Below are 23,936 nucleotides of genomic sequence, written 5' to 3'. Positions count from 1 at the left end.
GATGACTTCTCTCGGCCACAGCCCATTTCTGCAGTTTGCCGCTAAGATTTCTTTAGCTTCTCACTTTCCAAACATTTCTGCACCTATAAACAAATATAAAGTTCTCATGATGCTAGACTCTGTGCCCATAAACTGCACCTCTTATTATAATAGCACCATACACTGTCCCTGATTATAATAGCACCATTCACTGTGTCCCTGATTATAATAGCACCATACAGTGTATCTCTGATTATAATAGCACCATACACTGCACCTCTAATTATAATAGCACCATACACTGTGTCACACACACACACACACACACACACACACACACACACACACACACACCTTGCCCCCTGTAGATAGTGCCCTCATAGAGCCCCCTTTACATAGTGCCCTACATAGATCCCCCTGTAGATAGTGACCCCCCATAGAGCTCCTGTAGATGATGTGCCACATATAGCCAACCCTGTAGATAGTGCCCGCATATAGCCACCCCTGTAGATAGTGCCCCACATAAAGCCCACCTGTATATAGTGCCCCACATATAGCCCCCTCTGAAAACAGTGCCCCACATGTAGATCCCTGTAGATAGTGCTCCACATAAATCCCCCCTGTAGATAGTGCTCCACATGTAGCCCACCCCTGTATGTCGCGCCTCACATATAGTTCCCCCTATAGTGCTCCATATATAGCCCACCCCTATATATAGCTCACCCCTGTATATAATACCTCACATATAGCTGCCCCTACAGTGCTTCCCATATAGCCCACACCTGTATATAGCCTCCCTGCAGATATAGCCCACCCCTGTATATAGTGCCCAACATATAGCCCACCCTTGTAGATAGCACACTGCATATATCTCCCCCTATAAATAGTGCTCCACATATAGCCCACCCCTGTATATAGTGCCTCACATATAGCTTTCCCTATAGTGCTCCACATATGGCCCACCCCTGTATATAGTGCCTCACATATAGCTCCCCTATATTGCTCCACGTATAGACCACCCCTGTATACAGTCCCCCCTGTAGATATTGCCCGACCCTGTAGATAGAGCCCCCTTGTAGATAATGTCACTCCCATTTTTATTAGGATAAAAAAAAATCCTTTACAAACTCACATTAATCCCGTTTTCAATGCAGACTTTTTCTCTTCTGAGTAGTTTTGCAGGGGTTGAACGACGCAAACGGCATGATGACGTCTTCGCGCCGCTTGCCTCGTTGAAAGGCGCTGGTTGACAGGGCAAGTCATTCTGCCCTGCCAATCAGTGCCTTTCAATAATGCAAGTGGTGCGATGATGTCATTGTAACACTTGCATTTCTGAAAGGCGCTGATTGGCAGGGCACTATGACTATCCCTGTCAATCAGCGCCTTTCAATGAGGCAAGTGGCCCAAAGAAGTAATCACGCCGCTTGAGTTTTGAAAGGCGCTGAATGGCCGGGCACGGAACGTACCCGGCCGTTTATCACCTATAGTGCAGGATGGGGTGGCGCCATCATGGTCGGTGCGGCCCTGATGCCCCCCCACCTTCCCTCTCAGTTGCACCCGGGTCACATTCCCCGCCTGCCCCCCCTTGCTACGCCCCTGCAATTGACCAATGTAGTCAGATGATGAAATTTATTAGCTGGCTTCAAGGGAAAATGACAAGGGAATCATCTCCTAAAAACAGCACCACTAGATCAGCACACCTACTGGACTTAAAACCTACAGTTGTATGTGACACAATGAGTACTCACATCCCTGGAAAGAATAAATATTCTCTCACACTTATTGATGATTATTCAAGATGTACAATTGTCTACCTGCTTCACAGCAAAGATGAAGTTCCAAAGAGACTAGAAGAGTGTCTTGACGAAATATTTGAGAAATTTGGAAGAATGCAAAAGATGCTACGTGTAGACAATGGAACTGAATTCACATGTGATATGACACAAGCCATTTTAAAAAGAAACAAAATTGTGTTCCAAAACCTCCAGACCATATAACTATGAACAGAATTGTGTAACCATGAACCGAAATCTGTGAAAGTGGAAGAAGCATACTGCTTGATGCAGATTAATCAACAAAATATTAGGGAGAAGCAATCCTGAAAGCTTGATATCTTCAAAACAAAGTTATGTGTGAGCCTCCAAAATTGCTGCCATAAGAGAAGTTCGAAAAATAATATAAAATATTTTTAAAAATGAACATATCATTTGTCTTACACGGACTTACATAGAATTAATTAAAACTAAAATGACATATGTCATCTACCGTATTTTTCGGACTATAAGACGCACGTGACTATTAGATGCACCCAGGTTTTAGACAAAAGAAAATAGGAAAAAAATATTTAATATTTTACTACTTTTACAAAGAAAAAACTATTTGTTAAAAGAAAATTGTTCTGTTTCAGCACATTCCGAGAGCCATAAGTATTTTATTTTTTTAATCAATTGAGCACTGTTAGGGCTTATCTTTTGCAGGACGAGCTGTAGTTTTTATTGGCACATATGGTACATATGATTTTTTAATCACTTTTTATTTCATTTCTGTTAGCGCTAAGGTGACCAAAAAAGCAACGATTCTGGTGTTTTAAATTCATTTTTTTAACGCTGTTCACCGTGTGAGTTAAATAATGGTATATTGTAATAGTTTGGACTTTTACGGACGCAGCAATACCAATTTGTTTAATTTTTTACATTGTGCTTGGGAAAAATGGGAATTTTTTTTTTTTAAATTGTAATGTTTTTTTTTTTTTACACTCCTGAAAATTATTATTTTTAGTTCCCCTAGGGGACTTGATTCAGCGATCGTTCGATCGCTGGTACAATACACTGCAGTATACGGATGAGTTACGGAAACAGTGTAACTGTGCATAGCATGTGAGCTACACTGTTTCCGTAGCTACTATTCAGTTCTAAGGGAATCTATGGGAATTACGGAAACAGCGCAGCTTAGGGAGTTACACTGTTTACGTAACTCCCATAGAACTGAATAGTAGTTAGGAAACAGCGTAGCTCGCATGCTATGATGCTTCTGTATTCAGGAGAGCACAAAAAACTAGAACAGGGATTAGGGGACCCCGTTCTAGAGATAGGTGCGGGTCCTAGAGGTGGGATCCGCATCTAACTGACATTGATGACAGATCCACATCCTGTGGATCTGTCATAATTGTCCTTCATGGAAAAACCCCTATAAATGCCGTGGTCGCTATTGATCGCTGTTCCTGACATTAAAACAAAACACAGCTGACACCAGCAGGGTATCGAGCGGGCTCAGCACGGGAGACTGCTCTAAACACCCCCCCCCCCCCCGCCATGATGTACTGGCACGTCATGGGTTGGGAAGGGGTTAAGTAAGAAGCGGTCCTATAGTCCGAAAAATACGGTATTCCCTTTTTATCATGATCGTTTGTCTCCTTATTGCTGATTATTTGTGGAGGAGAAAAACTTCCTTTGTGAATACTAATAGGGAAAAATGAAGCAATTTTACTTTTTGCTAATATATCAATATGAAGAATGGCAACAAAACTTTCAGGGAAACAAGAACTAACAATTTATTGATTCTCTTGTGTCAGTTAACAGACAGGAAGTGACAGGAAATCCATCTGTTCAACTGACCACATTATCCCCTTCCCGCACCTCGACGTGCAGTAAAGTCTGTACTTTGACAGTTAACCGCCGCGCGGCGCTACATTGCAGCAGCGGTTAACTTTGCAGGGTGTCTGCCCTGCTTTCCCTGTTGCCGATCAACGGCCCATCGCCGCTGATTTCGGCAGTTAACCCCTTCGATGCGGCGGTCGATTGCAATCGCCGCATTTAAGGAGTTTAGCAAAGATCAGCAGCCCCCACGTGAAATCTCAGGGGCTGGTGATGGTACCCATGACAACCGGACGCCAGACGATGGCTTCCGGGCTGCTATGTACAGAAGCCTAGGAGGACCAGCCTCTGCTGGTCCTCGTAGGCTTCCTGTCAGTGTGACTGTCACGACACAATGACAGAATACATTACACTACGTAGTGTAATGTGTACCAGCAGCGATCAGAGCTGCAAGTCTAAGTGTCCCCTAGTGGGACAAGTAAAATAAGTTAAAAAAAAGATAATAAAAATGTTTTATAAAAGTTTCAAAATAAAAGTGATAAGTTACATCAACAAAAAAATGCTTTTTCCCCCTATAATAAGTCTTTTATTATAGGAAAAAATGAACACATTAAAAAGTACACATATCTGGTATCACCGCGTTCGTAATGACCCCAACTATAAAACTATAATGTTATTTTTCCCGCACGGTGAACACCGAAAAAACAATAAGTAAAAAACAATGCCAGAGTAACTATTTGTTGGTCACCACCCCTCCCAAAATATACAATAAAAAGAAGTTCTGGCTCTCAGAATATGGTGATGCAAAATGTGCAGAGTGTCCAAAAGAGGATAAGATCGGGCACCATTTATCAGTGCGACACCGGCCACAAATCTGTGGATTATTATTTATTTACCCCATTATTATACCCTCTTATTATACCCCTGATGTACTCCACACAGCTTACATTTGCCCCTACATTATAAACTGAAATACCAGCAAAATGCCAAACAGAACTATTACCAAGCAAAATCTGCGCTCCAAAAGCCAAATGCCGCCCCCCCCCCTTCTGAGCCTTGCAGCGCGCCAAAACAGCAGTTTACGCCCACAGATCTGGCATTGCCTTAGCCGGGAGAACCCGGTTAATATTTTATGAGGTATTTGTCTTCAGTGACACAAACTGGGCACAACATATTGTACACTCAAATGGCATATCAGTGGAAAATTTTCATTTTCACCCGGCACCACCCGTTTCGCATTAACCCCTTTGTGCACCACGACTTAATAGCTTGTCGTGGTTTGTGGGGGGATTTATGGAGTCGGCTCACGCGCTGAGCCCGTGCCATACGTTGCGGGTGTCAGCTGTGTATTACAGCTGACACCCGGGACTAACGGACAGGAACAGCAATCGCGCTGTTACAGGAGCCTGTAAAAATGTCAATATACTGCAATAAATTAGTATTGCAGTGTATTGTACCAGTGATCTAATGTTTGCTGGTTCAAGTCCCCAGGGAACTAATAAAATGTGTAAAAAAATAAAAAATAAATAAAGTTATTCGTGAAAAAAATAAATAAATATTTAAAGGGAATGTGTCGCTAGAAAAATATATATTATTTTTTAGTTAAACTGTTAGTCAATAAATGATTACACATTGTTCTAATTTATTTAATTTTTTCACAAGTCAGGAAATATTATAAATTAGATTCTAATTTATAACATTTCCATGTGATGGTCACTAGAGGGGGCAATTCCCAAAATTGCAGCATTGCAATGTGGTAAAGCAACCTCATTGCTTTATGATGCAAATTTGGTGTAGACACACACGCTCTAGTGTCCTCACACAATACCCCCTCCTTTATCCTGGCTAGTGCCAGGAGATAGGAGAGGGTTGAATGTTCAAACCTCCTACACTGTGTGCCGCCATTTTTTGAGCGAATGCACAGTGTAGGAGGATTAGATACAGTGTAATCACACAGTATAACACGAACATACACAAACATAGCTTACTTGCTCCTGCCACCACCGCTGCCTCCGCTCCGTCCGCTCCCTCCGCTACTAGTCCTTGCTTCTGAACATATGGACGGAAGCCGCGACCGGAAGTAGTCATCTTACTGTCTGGCCGCGGCTTCCGGTCCACATGAAAATGGTGCCGGATGTCGCTCGGCCGAAGACCTTCCTTTTGGACTGTGTGGGAGTGGCGCATGCGCCGTTCCCACACAGATGGCGTACGCTATAGTGAATGGAACGGCTCCCGTTCGCATTCACTATGGGGATGTATGTGCCGTATTCCATCTCTGTATGTGTCGTTAATCGACACATACAGAGATGAAAAAAAAAAATGGCAGCCCCCATAGAGAAGTAAAAGAATGAAAAAAAAAAAAGTAAAACACGAAAACACAAATAAATTAAATTTATTTTAATAACATACTAAAAGCAAAAACATATAATTTTTTTTTTTCGTGACACCTTCCCTTTAAAGTCCAAAACAAAAACCTTTTCCCAATTCTTTCACTAAAGCAATGGAAAAAAATAAAAAAAAATACACAAAATTGGTATTGCTGCTTCCGTAAAAGTCCGAACTATTACAATATACCATTATTTAAAGTGTAGCTAAACGTTCGACAAACTTCTGACATGTCATAGTGACATGTCAGAAGTTTGTATTGGTGGGGGTCCAAGCACGGAGACCCCCACCAATCGCTATAACGAAGCAGCTGAAGGTCTCGTGTGAGTGCTCAGCTGCTTCGTGTCTGTTCGGCTATTTCCGGAAATAAATGTATCAGTGTACGGACTCAATAGAAAGTCTATGAGCTCGTACTCCAATACATCGGCTTTTCGGAAAAACCCGAACAAAAACGAAGCAGCTGAGCGCTCACACGAGCACTTCAGCTGCTTCGTTCTAGAGATTGGTGGGGGTCTCAGTGCTCGGACCCCCAGCAATCCAAACTTCTGACATGTCACTATGACATGTCAGAAGTTTGTCGAACGTTTAGCTACACTTTAACTCACACGGTGAACGCTGTAAATAATAAAGAATTTAAAACGCCAAAATTGCTGTTTTTTGGTCACCTCAGCTCTAAAAAAATTTTAATAAAAAGTTCTTAAAAAGTTGTACGTAACAAAAAATGCTACCAATAAAAACTACAGTAGGTCCCGCAAGAAATGAGTCCTCACACCACTTTATTTACGGAAAAATAAAAATGTTATGGCTCTTGGAATGCGGGGAGTGAAAAACGAAAATAAAAAAGCAAAAAATGGATCAGTCCAAAAGGGGTTAATTAATTTCTAATAAAAAAAAAAACATTTATGACCACATGTGAGGTATTGCCGTATTCGGGAGAAATTGCTTTACTAATGTTGGGCGGCTTTTTCCTCCTTTATTCTTTGGGAAAATTCAAAAATTCAACATTTTAGTGGGAATAATGTTAATATTCATTTTCTCGGCCTAATTGTAATAAATTCAGAAAAAGACATGTGCTGTCTAAATGCTAACTATACCCCTAGATAGATTCCTTAAGTGGTGTAGTTTACCAAATGGGGTAACTTTTGGGGTATTTTCACTGTTTTGGTCTCTCAGGGGCTTTGCAAATGCGACATGACACCCAAAAACCATTCCAGCTAAATCTTAGCTCCAAAAGCCAAATAGCGCTCCTTCCCTTCTAAGCCCCGCTGTGGGTTCAAACAGCAGTTTTTTTACCACATATGGGGTATTTCCGTAATCGGGAGAAATTGCTTTACAAATGCTGGGGTGTTTTTTCTCCTTTATTCCTTGTAAAAATAAAAAAATGTCTATGTTTTTTCAGAAGAAAAGTGGATTCTCATCTTCACAGACTAATTAAAATACATTTAGCATAAAAATTGTGGGGTAAAAATGCTAACTGTAGCCCTAGATAAATTCAGTGAGCGGTGTAGTTTTCAAAATGGGGTCACTTTTGGGTGGGTTTTTACAGTTTTGGTCCCTCCAGTTCATTGCAAACGTGACACGGCACTGAAAATTAATCCAGCAAAATCAGTGCTCCGAAATCCAAATGACGCTCCTTCTATTCTGAGCTTTGCTGTGGGCCCAAACAGCAGTTTTTTACCACATTTGGGGTATTGCCGTAATCGGGAGAAATTGCTTTACAAATGCTGGGGTATTATTTCTCCTTTATGCCTTGTGAAAATTAAACATTTCTATATTTTTTTAGAAAAAAAGTAGATTTTCATCTTCACAGACTAATTCAAATACATTTAGCATAAAAACTGTGAGGTCAAAATGCTAACTATACCCCTAGATAAATTAATTAAGGGGTGTAGTTTCCAAAATAGGGTCACTTTTATTTTATTTTTTTACTGTTTTGGCACCACAAGACCTCTTCAAACCTGACATGGTGTCTAAAATATATTTAACCCCTTAATGACCAGCCTATTTTGGACCTTAATGACCAAGCAATTTTTTACGTTTTTCAATCGTCGCATTCCAAGAGCTATAACCTTTTTATTTTTGCGTCGACATAGCTGTATAATATGTACCATTTTTAGGTACATATTATTTATTGATTAACTTTTATTAACTTTTTTTTGAGGGGGAATAGAAAAAAATCAGAAATTTCGCCACTCTTTTTTGCGTCCTAAATCTACGCCGTTTACCGTGTGGTATAAATAACACAATAAATTTATTCAGCGGGTTGTTACGATTGCAATGATACCAAATTTGTATAGTTTTTGTATGTTTTACTACTTTTACACAGTAAAAACGCTTTTTTTTCTAAATTATTAGTTTTTGTCTCCATATTTAAAGAGCCGTAACGTTTTTATTTTTTCGCCGATGCGGTTGTATGAGGGCTTTTTTTTTGCGGGACGACTTCTAGTTTTTATTGGTAACATTTTGGAGTAGATGCGACTTTTTGATCACTTTTTATCACATTTTTTTAAAGTCAGTATTCACAGAAAACAGCAATTTTTTTTATTAATTTTTTTACGGTGTTCACCGTGCGGGTTAAATAATGTAATAGATTTATAGTCTCCAAAACCACTCAGATGCGGTGCTCGCTATTGAGCACCGCATCTTAGGGGTTAAACGTGTGAGATCCATACTAATATCGATCTCACACGGCAGAGCAGGGACGCTCCCAGCCCTCAGCTGCCTCTAGCAGCTGAGAGCAGGGAGATTTGACAGCTTCCTGCTCTGTTTACTTATTCCGATGCCGCGACGTAAAAAGTCTATGGCATCGGAATAAGGCCCGTTAGTGACCGACGTAGAAACACGATGGGCCGGTCACTAACGGGTTAAAAAAAAAAACGGAGGCCCAAAATCCTCTAGCCGCTCCTTTGCTTCTGAGGCCGGTGCTTCAGTCCATAAGCACACTAAGGTCACATGTGGGATATTTCTAAAAACTGCACAATCTGGGCAATATATATTGAGTTGTATTTCTCATGTAAAACCTTCTGTGTTACAAAAAAAACTGTATTACAAATGAATTTTGGCAAAAAATAAATTAAATTTGTAAATTTCACCTCTACTTTGCTTTAATTTCACAAAATTTTGGTGTTTATCACACAAATATTAAATTTATCCAACACATTTTTTTTACTAACATAAAGTACAATATGTCACGAGAAAACAATCTCAGAATCACTTAGATAGGTTAAAGCATTCCCAAGTTATTACATAATGTAACTCATGTCAGATTTGAGAAAATCGGTTTCGTCTTTAACCCCTTCCCGCTCCTGGACATACTATTAGGTCATGGTAGCTGTATCGTTCGCGCTCCATGACCTAATAGTACGTCTCGGGAGTAACGTCCGTTTCGGCCGTCCTCCCGACACATACAGGAGCTGTGACAGCTGCTGTCTCGTACAGCAGCGGTCACAGCTCCTACAGCGGGCACTGATCACTGTGTCCCCGCTGATTAACCCCTTAAAAGCCGCGCTCAATAGAGATTGTGGGTTTTTAGGGGTTAAGCTGCCATCGTCGGCCTGCTACACGATAGCGGCCCGCGATGGTGACTATGGCAACCAGACACCAAACAATGGCGTCCGGCTATGCCATCGACGGAAGCCTAGTGGGTCCTGACAAAGTCAGGACCCACTATGCTTGCTGTCAGTGAGTAGCTGACAGTTCTAATACACTGCGCTACGCATGTAGTGCAGTGTATTAGAATTGCGATCAGGGCCTCCTGCCCTCAAGTCCCCTAGTGGGACAAAGTAATAAAGTTAAAAAAAAGTAAAAAAAAGATGTGTAAAAATAAGAAAATAAAAGTTTTAAAAGTATTAAAAGTAAAAATCCCCCCTTTTCCCTTATCAGTCCTTTATTATTAATAAAAATATATAAACAAACAAATAAACTATACATAATTGGTATCGCCGCGTCCGTAACGGCCTGAACTACAAAATTATTTTGTTATTTATCCCGCACGGTGAACGCCGTAAAAGAAAATAATAATAAACCGTACCACAATCTCAATTGTTTGGTCACTTCACCTCCCAAAAAATGGAATAAAAAGAGATCAAAAATTCGCATGTAAAAATGGTACTGATGGAAACTACAGTTCGTTACGCAAAAAATAAGTCCTCGGACGGCTTTATTGATGGAAAAATAAAAACGTTCTGGCTCTTAGAATAAGGTAACACAAAAAGTGAATGATTGTTTACAAAACGTATTTTATTGTGCAAACGCCATAAGACATAAAAAACTATAAACATCTGGTATCGACGTAATCGTATTGCCCCGCAGAATAAAGTGAATATGTCATTTATAGCGCACGGTGAACGCAGTAAAAAAAAATAGAATAAAAAACAATAGTAGAATTGCTATTTATTAGTCACCACGCCACCTAAAAATAGAATAAAAACTGATCAAAAAGCCGCATGCACCCCAAGAAAACTACAATGGATTCCTCAAGGGGTCTAGTTTCCAAAATGGGTTCACTTTTGGGGGTTTCCACTGTTTTGGCACCACAAGACCTCTTCAAACCGGACATGGTGCCTAATAAAAAAGAGGCCTCAAAATCCACTTGGCGCTCCTTTGCTTCTGAGGCCGCTCCTTCAGTCCATTACCGCACTAGGGCCACATGTGGGATATTTCTCAAAACTGCAGAATCTGGGCAATAAATATTAAGTTTTCAAGTGTAGTCAAGGGACGATTTCAAGTGTAGACGTTCTGGGGAGAAACCCTATATCTACATCGTCCACCAGCTCTTTGATGAGTGGCCCCCTGAATGCTTTTCCTTTTTTAGGGACACACCACACTCCATGGAACCAACCGAAATAACATCTGTTAGTGACACTTTAGATGATTTACAGATTTACAATCTTTCCTCTGTACAGTTAAGTCTCCATCAAGAGTCGCTCTTACGGAGGGGTCTCTCTTATACTCCTACATTTGCTTTTGACGAGTTCTCCTGGGTTAAGGATATTCATCTTTTCGCCAGGAAGCTGGCATTGCATAAATATTTTAAGACCAAAACCAGTGATGAACATCAAATGGACTTTAGTGAACGTAGGACTTTACAGGCCCTTGAGGATTTGTCTGATGAAAATGAACATCGTATCAGTTCAGCCACATATTTTTCGTCTCTAAGACCTCGATCAAAGATGACCCCTCCCTTTGCACAATATGCACATATCGACGTTTTTGTCAAATTGGTGAGCTCCGAATTGGGGAAACTTAAAGCCAACAAACATGGCACCAATCATAATTTGAATAAAATGGAACAGGCTGCACTAGACACACTGTGCAATAATGATGAAATTATTATAAAATCCTCAGACAAGGGTGGCAACATCGTCGTCATGGATCGTGCTTATTACACATCCATGGTCCACAAACTACTTGATGACAGATCCACATATGTCATCCTGGAGAGGAACCCTACTAATCTCTTTACATCAGAGCTTTGCTCTCTATTGGATGATGCTAAATCTAGACAACTTATTACTCCAGATGAATTTAAATTCCTGTACAATTCCACTCCGACTATTTCAACTTTCTATGCACTTCCAAAGATTCACAAGGACACAAGACCTGTTCCTGGGAGACCCATTGTCTCTGGAAACGACAATCTGACACAGGGCATCAGTACATATGTTGATGAAATGTTGGCGCCCTTTGTTAAAGCCCTACCTTCTTTTCTGAGGGACACCAAGGACACCCTCACCAGAATCCAGGGGATCAATGTCACTGACACTACTTTAATCGCCACTGTTGACGTAGAATCACTTTACACGAATATTAAACATGATTTGGGTTTAAAGGCGGTACAGTACTTTCTGAACACTAAGGGAACACAATTTCAGGCACACAACACTTTGATACTTTCACTTCTCAAATTTCTATTAACTCACAATTATTTTTTATTTGATGGTAAATTTTACCACCAGGTAAAAGGCACAGCAATGGGCACAGTTTGTGCACCCACTTATGCAAATTTATTTCTAGGGTGGTGGGAGGACACTTTAATTTTTAATGAAGACCTACTTTTTTTCACGTGTCATATACTATTCTGTGGGAGGTATATTGATGATATACTGATCTTCTGGGATGGTGACACTACACTTTTTCATGATTTCATAGATATACTTAATCACAATGACATTGGCATGAAATTCACTCACCACATACATAAAAACACTATTGATTTTCTTGATCTTCAGATTTCTCTGGATTCTGGTGGCGGTGTCCACACTAATGTCTTCAGAAAAAAGACTGCTACCAACAGTTTCTTACAATATGGTAGCTTTCATCCACCAGCACTCAAGAGGGGGATACCTATCGGTCAGTACCTTAGGGCCAGAAGGAACTGCTCCGATGAACACACTTTCAAATTAGAATGTGATGCCCTCTTCCATAAATTCTCGGCAAGAGGCTACCCCAAAAAAATACTACACCGAGCTTATGCCAGAGCTAAGGCCACTCCCAGAGAGGAACTGCTCTTTGGCAGAAATACTAATGTTGAGGAAAGATCTGGAGGTTCCAATATTAGGTGTATTGGCAATTTTGACACTTGTTCCACTCAGATCTCTAAGATTCTAAAGAAGCATTGGGCTATTTTGCGGTCTGACCCTGATTTAGTGGACGCCATTTCGGACATTCCTAGTGTGACCTTTCGACGCGGTAAGAACCTCCGTGAATTTCTTACGCGGAGTCATTATTCTAGACCACTCATCCCTCGCGATACATGGCTCTCAGCTCCTGCGGTGGGCTCCTTCCCTTGTGGAAGGTGCTCCTTCTGCACATATATGCCCAAGACCAAGTGTTTTACCAACCCCCTAAATGGTTGTCAATTTACCATCAGACACTTTATTAACTGTCAAACTACTGGTGTTGTATATGTTGCCAGATGCCCTTGCCCCAAACTGTATGTTGGCAAGACCACTCAGCAACTCAGGAGACGAATCTCCAGACATGTCAGTAGTATCAATATGAAAGAGGATACTTCCATTTCTAGACATGTGAGATCTTTTCATGGGAGCGACTCCAAGGTCCTTCAATTTTGGGGCATTACGCAATTAAAACTCGGACCTAGGGCCGGCAACTTGGACAGAAGATTACTGCAGGAGGAGGCACGATGGATACATAGGCTCAGTTCTCTGAGTCCTTATGGCCTAAATGAGGGGTTCACCTTCATGGCTTTTTTGTAGGTGGCACTGTACCCTCTTCTCTTATTATCATTAACCTTTATTGCTGAATTAATTTTCTCTGCTGAATATACTTTCCCTTATCATACCTCTGTCGTTCTGACAGTTATGTGACACACTGATCACCATTGCTGTCTTGATGTGTACTTAGCTAACCTTATTAATGCTTGGTGAGCATGTATATTATTATTGATGTAGTTATCGTATTGCCCCGCAGAATAAAGTGAATATGTCATTTATAGCGCACGGTGAACGCAGTGAACGCAGTAAAAAAAAATAGAATAAAAAACAATAGTAGAATTGCTATTTATTAGTCACCACGCCACCTAAAAATAGAATAAAAACTGATCAAAAAGCCGCATGCACCCCAAGAAAACTACAATGGATTCCTCAAGGGGTCTAGTTTCCAAAATGGGTTCACTTTTGGGGGTTTCCACTGTTTTGGCACCACAAGACCTCTTCAAACCGGACATGGTGCCTAATAAAAAAGAGGCCTCAAAATCCACTTGGCGCTCCTTTGCTTCTGAGGCCGCTCCTTCAGTCCATTACCGCACTAGGGCCACATGTGGGATATTTCTCAAAACTGCAGAATCTGGGCAATAAATATTAAGTTGCGTTTCTCTGGTAAAACCTTTTGTGTTATAAAAAAAAATGGTATAAAAAGGATTTTCTGACAAAAAAAATATGTAAATTTCACCTCTACTTCGCTCTAAATTTCTGTGAAACGCCTAAAGGGTTCATAAACTTTCTAAATGCTGTTGTGAATACTTTGAGGGGTCTAGTTTCTAAAATGGGGTGTTTGATAGGGGTTTCTAATATATGGGCCCTTCAAAGCAACTTCAGAACTGAACTGGAACCTAAAAAAATAAATAAATTAGGCAATACTTTGCTTCTTACATTATACTGATAATGAGCCGTGCCCACCCCGAGATGACCCCAGTTTTGAACGTTTGTATAAACTGAGACCCCTATTAGACCGTTTCAGTGCCCGGTTTTCCCGAGCATACACCCCCGAGAAGTGTATTTCTATTGATGAGTCTTTGGTACATTTTAAAGGGAGGCTTCAATTCCGCCAGTACCTGCCGAGTAAGAGGGCAAGGTATGGCGTGAAGATTTATAAGCTGTGCGAGAGTGCATCAGGGTATACCTACAGATTTAGGATATATGAAGGGAAGGACAGCAGTATTTAGCCCCCAGAATGCCCACCCTTACTGGGAGTTAATGCAAAAATTGTGTGGGATTTGGTGCACCCACTGCTGGACCAGGGTTACCACCTCTACATGGATCATTTTTACACCAGCGTCCCACTCTTCAACTGCCTTGCTTCCAGTCCTGCGGCATGCGGCACTGCTAGAAGAAATCTGAGACGCCTCCCTAAGACTCTGCTTGGGAAAACACTCTGAAGGGGTGAGAGCAGGGCACAATCTAGCAGCAACATATTGTGTGTCAAGTACAAGACAAGAGAGATGACCTTGTATTGACAACAATACATGGCCACACTAGTACCCATGTACCAGTACAAGGTACCAGTACAGAGATGCCCAAATCAGACTGCTTCCTGGTCTACAATAGGTACATGGGAGGGGTGGACTTGTCAGATCAAGTCCTGAAACCCTACAGCGCCATACTGTGTGGTATAAGAAGCTGTCCGTGCACATCATACCAATGGCTTTGTACAATGTGTACGTGCTACGTCGATGTACAGGCCAGACGGGAACTTTCCTGGAATTTCAAGAGGTGATTATCAAGAACCTAATCTTTAGGGACCAAGAATGGGGGGGCACCCAGTACTTCTGGAAGCGGGGCCACATGCATCGTACCAGGGCAACACTTTCCAGGAAAAGTTCTTGCAAACTGGCAAGAAGGGAAAAAGTCAAATGAGGTGCAAAGTCTGCTATAAGAGGGGGATAAGGGAGGACACAATATATCAATGTGACACGTGTCCCGAAAAACCAGAGCTCCGTATGAAAATGTGTTTTAAAATTTATCATACATCCCTTGGTTTATAATTGACCCCAATTTTACTTACCCTGATGCACTCCACACAGCTTATCCCCGCTCATCTTTCCCCTCTGGGCCCTGCTGTGTGCCCAGGCAGCTGATAACAGCCACATGTATGGTATTGCCATACCCAGGAGAACCCACATTACAGTTTATGGGGTGTATGTCTCCGGTCAAAATGCTCACTACACCTCTAGATGAATGCCTTAAGGGTGTAGTTTTTAAAACGGGGTCACTTCTTGGGGGTTTCAACTGTATTGGTACCTCAGGGGCTTCTGCATACAGGACTTCGCACCAGAAAATCCCCAGTAGGCCAAATGGTGGTCCTTTCTTCTGAGCCCTCCCATGGGCCCAAACGGTAGTTTATCACCACAAATGGGGTATTGCTGCACTCAGGACAAATTGCGCAACAGAATGGGGTATTTTGTTTCTTGTGAAAATAAGAAATTTTCAGCCAAAACTACATATTATTGGAAAAAATTAATTTTGTTTTAATTCCCAGCCCAATTCAAATAAATTCTGTGAAGAAACTATGGGGTCTAAATGGTCACATTACCCATAAATGAATTCCTTGAGGGGTGTAGTTTCCAAAATGGGGTCACTTCTGGTGGGTTTCCATTGATTTGATACTGGGGCTTTGCTGGGGCTCTGCAAATGCGACATGGCACCCGAAAACCAAACCAGCAAAATCTGCACTCCAAAGAACACACAGCGCTCCTTCACTTCTGAGGCCTCCCATGGGCCCAAACGGCAGTTTATCGCCACAAATGGGGTATTGCTGCACTCTGGAGAAGTTGGGCAACAAAATGGGGTATTTTGTTCCCTGTGAAAATAAGAAATTTTGATAAAAAATGGCATCTTATTGGAAAAAATGACATTTTTTTCATTTCACAGCCCAGTTCAAATACGTGCTGTGAAAAAACTGTGCAGTCAAAATTGTAATAACAACCATATTTGAATTCCTTGAGGGGTGTAGTTTCCAAAATGGGGTCACTTCTGGTGGGTTTCCATTGCTTTGATACCTCTGGGGCTCTGCAAATGCGACATGGCACCCGAAAACCAATCCAGCAAAATCTGGACTCCAACAAACAGATAGCGCTCCTTTCCTTCTGAGCCCTCCCATGGGCCCAAACGGCAGTTTATCACCACAAATGGGGTATTGCCGAACTACGGACAAATTGGGCAACAAAATGGGGTATTTTGTTTCCTGTGAAAATAAGAAATTTTGATCACAAATGACATTTTATTGGAAAAAATTACATTTTGTTTATTTCACAGCCCAATTCAAATAGGTGCTGTGAAAAAACTGTGCTGTCAAAATGGTAACAACAACCATAAATTAATTCCTTGAGTGGTGTAGTTTCCAAAATGGGGTCACTATTGTGGGATTCCTACTGTTTTGGCACCTCAACACCTCTTCAAACCTGGCATGCTGCCTAAAATATATTCTAATAAAAAAGAGGCCTCAAAATGCACTAGGTGCTTCTTTGCTTCTGGAGCTTGCGTTTTAGTCCATTAGCACACTAAAGACACATGTGGGACATTTCTAAAAACTGCAGAATCTGGACAATACATATTTAGTAGTGTTTCTCTGGTAAAACCTTCTGTGTTACCGAAAAAAAATTGAATAAAATTGAAATTCAGCAAGAAAAATGAAATTTGCAAATTTCACCTCCACTTTGCTTTTATTCCTGTAAATTTCCTGAAGGGTTAAAACACTTTCTAAATGCTGTTTTGAATACTTTGAGGGGTCTATTTTTTAAAATGGGGTGTTTTATCAGGGTTTCTAATACATAGGTCCCTCAAAGCCACTTCAGAACTGAACAGTTACCTTAAAAAAAAGGCTTTTGAAATTTTCTTAAAAATATGAGAAATTGCTGTTTATGTTCTAAGCCTTGTAACGTCCAAGAAAAATAAAAGAATGTTCAAAAAACGATGCAGATCTAAAGTAGACATATGGGAAATGTGAACTAGTAACTATTTTGGGTGTTATAACCGTCTGTTTTATAAGCAATTTTCTCAAAATTTTGCAATTTTTCACCAATAAACACTGAATATATCGACCAAATTTTACCACAAACATGAAGCCCAATGTGTCACGAGAAAACTTTCTCAGAATCGCTTGGATAGGTTTAAGCATTCCGACGTTATTACCACAGGCTGCGTCCTTAAAGGAACAGTGTCACCACAATTTTTTTTTTTATATGTTAAATATGTTAGTGCTTTATTAAAAACGTTTGGATTAATTTGTGTGTTTGTGTGTTACTTTTTTTTATTTTTACACTTTTTCTTCCCTATGGGGGCTGCCATTTTTTTTTCCATTTCTGTATGTGTCGATTAACGACACATACAGAGATGGAATACGGCAGCTCCAGTCCCATAGGGACTGCGAACGGGGCCCGTTCCATCCACTTTCGTGTACGCCGCTGTGTGGGAACGGCGCATGTGCCGCTCCCACACAGTTCAATTTGAAATGCGCGCCGTTCGGCGCCATTTTCCTGTGGACCGGAAGTCGCGGCCGGACAGTAAGATTACTACTTCCGGTCGCGGCTTCCGGACTTGTGCACATGGAGCAGCGGCAGCAGATGGAGCGGATGGACCGGAGGGAGCGGCGGCGACTGGAGCAGGTAAGTTATTTCTATGTATGTTCGTGTTTCAGTGTGTTTACTAGTGTATGTTAACCTTCTACACTGTGTGTTAGCTCAAAAAATGGTGACACACAGTGTAGGAGGTTAGACCATTCAAACCCCTCGTTTATCCCGGCACTAGCCAGGATAAAGGAGGGGGGGATTCTGAGAGCTCACTAGAGCGATGGATTTTTACCCAATTTTGCAGCATAAAGCAATGTGGTTGCTTTACCACATGCAATACTGCAATTTTGGGAATGGCTCCATCTAGTGACCAGTGCTGGGAAATATTATAAATTGAATCCAATTTATAATATTTCCTGACCCGTAAAAAAAAAAAAAAAAAATTAGAACAATGTTTAATCACCTATACACTGTTTAATTTTAAAAAAAAAACATGTTTTGCTGGCAACACATTCCCTTTAAGGGGTTAAGGCCAAAACAGGCTCAGTCCTGAAGGGGTTATATATTATAAACTAACCTTATCTTTACCACATTATGTTATGTAGACATGTGCTATTGTATATTATAATTAACCTTATCTTGACCACATTGTGTTATATAGACTTGTACTATTGTACACTAATTCTTTTGATTTCCTGGTACACGTCACACATACGTCATATTGGCTATATAAAATTCTGTAATTAATAATTATGTCAATTCTGAATAGAAATTCAGATCTCTATGTACACACAATAAACCTTCTTCAACCTAAAAAGCCAAAATCCACGTGAGTTCCTATTGGAGATTGAGAAGTTACTACATTGCCATAACAAACACTCTGGAATAAACCTGGACCACAAACCACCTGTAGAACAATCACAGAGGATGACTTACCTGTATGAGCTGCCAGTCATGCTGGGGGTAAGTACTTCCACTGAATCCTGTGACTAACAGAAGAAAAAGCAACATCATAAAATTCCAGAAAATAAATTAAGCATAAAAACACAATAGTAAACATAGACTTTTCAGTCTCAAATAAAAAAGTAATTAAAGGGATTTTCCAGGCTAGTAATTTACTTATCCTTCTTTTAAATGATAATTTAACATGGGACAGAATAATAGTAAATATTTCTGAGACTGTCCCCTTCATCTGAGAACCATGTGCTTTCTGCCAAACAACCCCTTATTCACATGTAGGAGGTAGATTTTCAATTGCACACATTTCTGTCTTCAAAAAGAGGGCTTTCAATTTACCTGCATTTAAAAAACCTCCTTCCCTGTGTTACCTAAAGAACGGAGCACCGCTGCATGTAAACCAGAGGTGTTCATATCATATGGGCCGCTAGGTGACCCTTGGAGAGAGGGGGCGCAGTCCTGGTTCATCTCATCCTATAAATGACATGTTGACTTATTATGTGGATCGATACGATTCTGGCGATACCAAAGTCATATAGTTTTTTTTTACAGCTTTTAAACAAAATAATCACTTTAAAAAAATAATAATAATTTGTTTCTGTGCCGCCATATTCTAAGAGCCTGACAAAGCTTGTTTTTTTTGTGAAATGGGTTGTAGTTTTTATTGGCACTATTTTGGGGTAAAAGTGACTGATGCTTTTTATTATATTTTTGGGGGGAGGAAAGTGATACTAGCATTGTTTTTCATATTATTTTTTTTTTTTTTTACCGTTTTTAAAGGATAAATAACTTGTTTCTATACATTTTGTAAAGTTTTCTTTTTGTTTAATTTTGTTCCAATAATAAAAAAAATATTATGGGGAAAAAAAGTTAATTATTTTTTTTAAACCTGAAATTTAAATTTTTTAATTGTACAACTTTTTGTTTACTTTTTTAAGTCCCACTAGGAAACTTGAACGTCTGGACCCATGATAGCTAGTCTGCTATATTGTACTACTTATTTAGTGCAATGTATTATAACTGTTAGTATTACACTGACAGGAAAACTATTAGTTCCTGCCTCTGTGGTGCTGACCGGCTACAAACCACTTAGATGCTGTGGTTGCTATTTACTGTGGCATCTAAGTGGTTAAATAGCCAGCTCGTAAATCACTACGACGTAACTGTACTGCGGTTTGTGGGAACCCATTCCTGACAGTGACGTGTATATATATATATATATATTATATATATATATTATCTCAATAGATAATAATAATATTACCTTAGAGCTCATGTCATCTTCTTTCATCAGGGACATCACAGAGATTTTACTTGCTTCTGAAAATAGTAATAACTTCAGTCAAACATTTGAAATAGTCACTGTTATATTACAATATACAGTATTTCCACAGGAGAAATGATGTTCCCTACTTTTTAGTGTCCCATGGAGTTATTTTACAAGAAATCTTTCTTTGCATCAAATGAGTCTAAGAGGTTTTGTTGTTTCTGAATGAGTCTGATGGCTGGAATTGTAGTGAGAACTTTGACCAATTACATTCACTGTTGTTCTTTAGTCTATCTAATGTCACTTGATTAGCCAATCAGATGTCAGCATGTAGAGAAAGCTGCTAAATTATGTCTTCAATTCAGCAAAAAAATAATTATAATAATAAGTTACAATCCTATAAACCCCCTAACAATCAAAGACGTTTTTAGTGACTATATGTGCACATGGTGGATTAAAGGACCTAACATTTTTTGGGGGGGGTTACCCAAATACACCGCATTCCAAATTATTATGCAAATGTTATTTTTCGCTGATTTTCCTAAATAGTCGATGCAAATGACAGTCAGTATAATCTTCAAGCCATCAACCGTTGGAGTATAATGAAAATTTTATTGAACAAATCTCCTAATGATAACAGATTTTTTTTTAGAAGTAAAAAACTCAAAATGCACTGTTTCACATTATTATGCACAACAGAGATCAAAACATTTTAAAGGTTGTAAAGAGAACTAAAATGGTAATTTGTTGAATTTGCAGCATCAGGAGGTCATATTTACAGAAATCAAAAGCTCTTTCAATAAAAAAAAACTTACCAGGCCAAGTTACATGTTAACACAGGACCCCTTCTCTGATATCACCTTCACAATTCTTGCATCCATTGAATTTGTGAGTATTTGGACAGTTTCTGCTTGAATATCTTTGCAGGATGTCAGAATAGCCTCCCAGAGCTTCTGTTTTGATGTGAACTGCCTCCCACCCTCATAGATATTTTGCTTGAGGATGCTCCAAACGTTCTCAATAGGGTTAAGGTCAAGGGAACATGGGGGCCACACCATGAGTTTCCCTCCTTTTATGCACATAGCAGCCAATGACACAGAGGTATTCTTTGCAGCATGAGATGGTGCATTGTCATGCATGAAGATAATTTTGCTACGGAAGGCACGGTTCTTCTTTTTGTACCACGGAAGAAAGTGGTCAGTCATAAACTCTACATAGTTTGCAGAGGTCATTTTCACACCGTCAGGGACCCTAAAGGGGCCTACCAGCTCTCTCCCCATGATTCCAGCCCAAAACATGACTCTGCCAGCTCCTTGCTGACGTTGCAGCCTTGTTGGGACATGGTGGCCATTCACCAACCATCCATTACTCCATCCATCTGGACCATCCAGGGTTGCACGGCACTCATCAGTAAACAACACGGTTTGAAAATTAGTCTTCATGCATTTCTGAGCCCACTGCAACTGTTTCTGCTTGTGAGCATTGTTTAGGGGTGGCCGAATAATAGCTTTATGCACACTTGCAAACCTTTGGAGGATCCTACACCTTGAGGTTCGCGGGACTCCAGAGGCACCAGCGGCTTCAAATACCTGTTTGCTGCTTTGCAATGGCATTTAACAGCTGCTCTCCTAATCCTATTAATTTGTCTGGCAGAAACCTTCCTCATTATGCCTTTATCTGAACGAACCCGTCTGTGCTCTGAATCAGCCACAAATCTTTTCAAAGTACGATGATCACGCTTACGTTTTCTTGAAATATCCAATGTTTTCATACCTTGTCCAAGGTATTTGTCACGGGCACAGGGTATGTGGACCCACTAGGCCGCTCCACCGTAGCGGGGAGGCAGCTGACCAGTTCACAGTCTATGCGGAAGTAAATGGCAGACAGTAATGCTTGGGTACCTGAAAATAGTCCGGACGGTGGCTGTGGCTTCAGCACGGATGGAGGCAGGTGCGGCAAGTGGCGCAAGACGTGGCGGGCAGTATCCGATGAAGCGGTAGATACCTGACGTGGCAGATGACACTTGACATGGCAGATGGCACTTGACGTGGCAGATGGCACTTGACATGGCAGATGGCACTTGACGTGGCAGATGACACTTGACGTGGGTAGGCACAGGAACAATACGGAATACAGGAACGGTAACAGGGCACGGGTAACAGCTGGAACGGGAGACACTAAGGGACCATTTGCGAGACAGACTGGGAAAGACTAACAACGCTCAGGCAAGGATTAGAAGGCCAGGGGCCTTCTTATAGACCAGGAAATTGTGGCAGTTGATTGTGATGACCATTTCCTAATTGCGCGCTGGCCCTTTAAGGCCGGGCGCGACCTTGCGCGCGCACCTACGGGACCCAGCCGAATAGAGCGGAAGTGAGCGCTGGCATCTACTAGGAGGGAGATGGAGGCCAGCGCTCACAGATCCATGGCTGCGGGCGTCGGGAGGTGAGTAAACCCGACGGCCCGCGGCCATGGGTGCTACAGTATCCCCCCTCTTACGCCCCCTCTTCTTGGGGCCAGAGTGAGAGAAGAACTTTTTAATAAGAGTAGGGGCGCTGAGGTTTTCTTCTGGCTCCCAGGACCTCTCCTCAGGACCAAACCTTCTCCAGTCCACCAAATAGAAAGTCCTTCCTTCTACTCTCTTGCGGTCCAGGATCTCCTTTACCTCGAATACATCAGAAGGACCACTGGAAGCAACTGTGGAACTAGGAGTCTTGCTGTAGCGGTTCAGGACCACTGGTTTCAGGAGGGACACATGGAAGGAGTTAGGGATTCTAAGGGTAGGAGGCAGCCGCAGTTTATATGAGACAGGGTTAATTTGTTGCAGGATCTCGAAAGGGCCAAGTAACCTGGGAGCGAACTTGTATGAGGGTACCTTCAAGCGAATGTTCCGAGAGGACAGCCAGACCTTAGTCCCAGGAAGATACTGAGGCGGCACTCTTCTCTTGGTATCTGCCTTTCGCTTCATGCGATCTACCGCCAGCAAAATAGAGGACCGGGTCTGTTGCCAGATTTGCAGGAAGTCCCCATATGCAGAGTCAGCAGCGGGTACCTGAGATGAAGTTGATACAGGAAGAGGAACTCTGGGATGTTGACTGTACACGATGTGAAACGGAGTGGAAGTAGTGGACTCACTTGTGTGGTTATTGTAAGAAAACTTGGCCCATGGAAGAAGCTGTACCCAGTTATCGTGCTGTGAAGAGATGAAGTGGCGGAGATAATTTTCCATGATCTGGTTGATCCTCTCAACTTGCCCATTGGACTGGGGGTGATAGGCAGAGGAAAAGTCCAAACTCACATCCAGGAGTTTACAGAGGGCACTCCAGAACTTAGAGGTAAACTGAACCCCCCGGTCGGACACAATGTGAAGAGGCAAGCCATGCAAGCGAAAGATGTGCTGAATGAAGAGACTCGCCAGACGAGGAGCAGAGGGTAGGCCGGTCAGCGGGATAAAATGTGCCATCTTAGAGAACCGGTCCACCACCACCCAGATGGTGTTGCATCCTGCTGAGAGAGGAAGGTCTGTGACGAAGTCCATTGCGATGTGCTGCCAGGGGGCACTGGGTACAGGCAGGGGTTGAAGCAGGCCGGCAGGCTTGGAGTGAGTCGCATTATTAGAGGCACACACCGTGCAAGCAGAGACAAACTCCAGAACATCCTTAGGTAGCGTGGGCCACCAGAAGTGACGAGCGATCAGGTCTTGGGTTTTACGGACACCGGCGTGACCAGCTAGTTTAGAACTGTGTCCCCAGCGGAGAATTCTTTTTCTGTCTGCCAACCGAACAAAAGTTCTCCCCGGAGGGATATTTCTAAGCTGCAGAGGATTGGCGGTGACAACGCAGGATGGGTCTATGATCGTCTGAAGGGACTCCACCGTGTCTTCCGTCTCAAATGATTTGGACAGGGCATCGGCCCTCACATTCTTGTCAGCGGGACGGTAGTGGAGCAGAAATTGGAAACGGGTGAAGAAAAGTGACCACCTGGCTTGACGAGGATTCAGTCTTTGAGC

Source organism: Rhinoderma darwinii, chromosome 3 (genome assembly GCF_050947455.1).
Source record: "Rhinoderma darwinii isolate aRhiDar2 chromosome 3, aRhiDar2.hap1, whole genome shotgun sequence".
Lineage (NCBI taxonomy): Eukaryota > Metazoa > Chordata > Amphibia > Anura > Rhinodermatidae > Rhinoderma > Rhinoderma darwinii.
The sequence above is the reverse complement of the archived record's forward strand: the minus strand, read 5'-3'. Positions refer to the sequence as shown.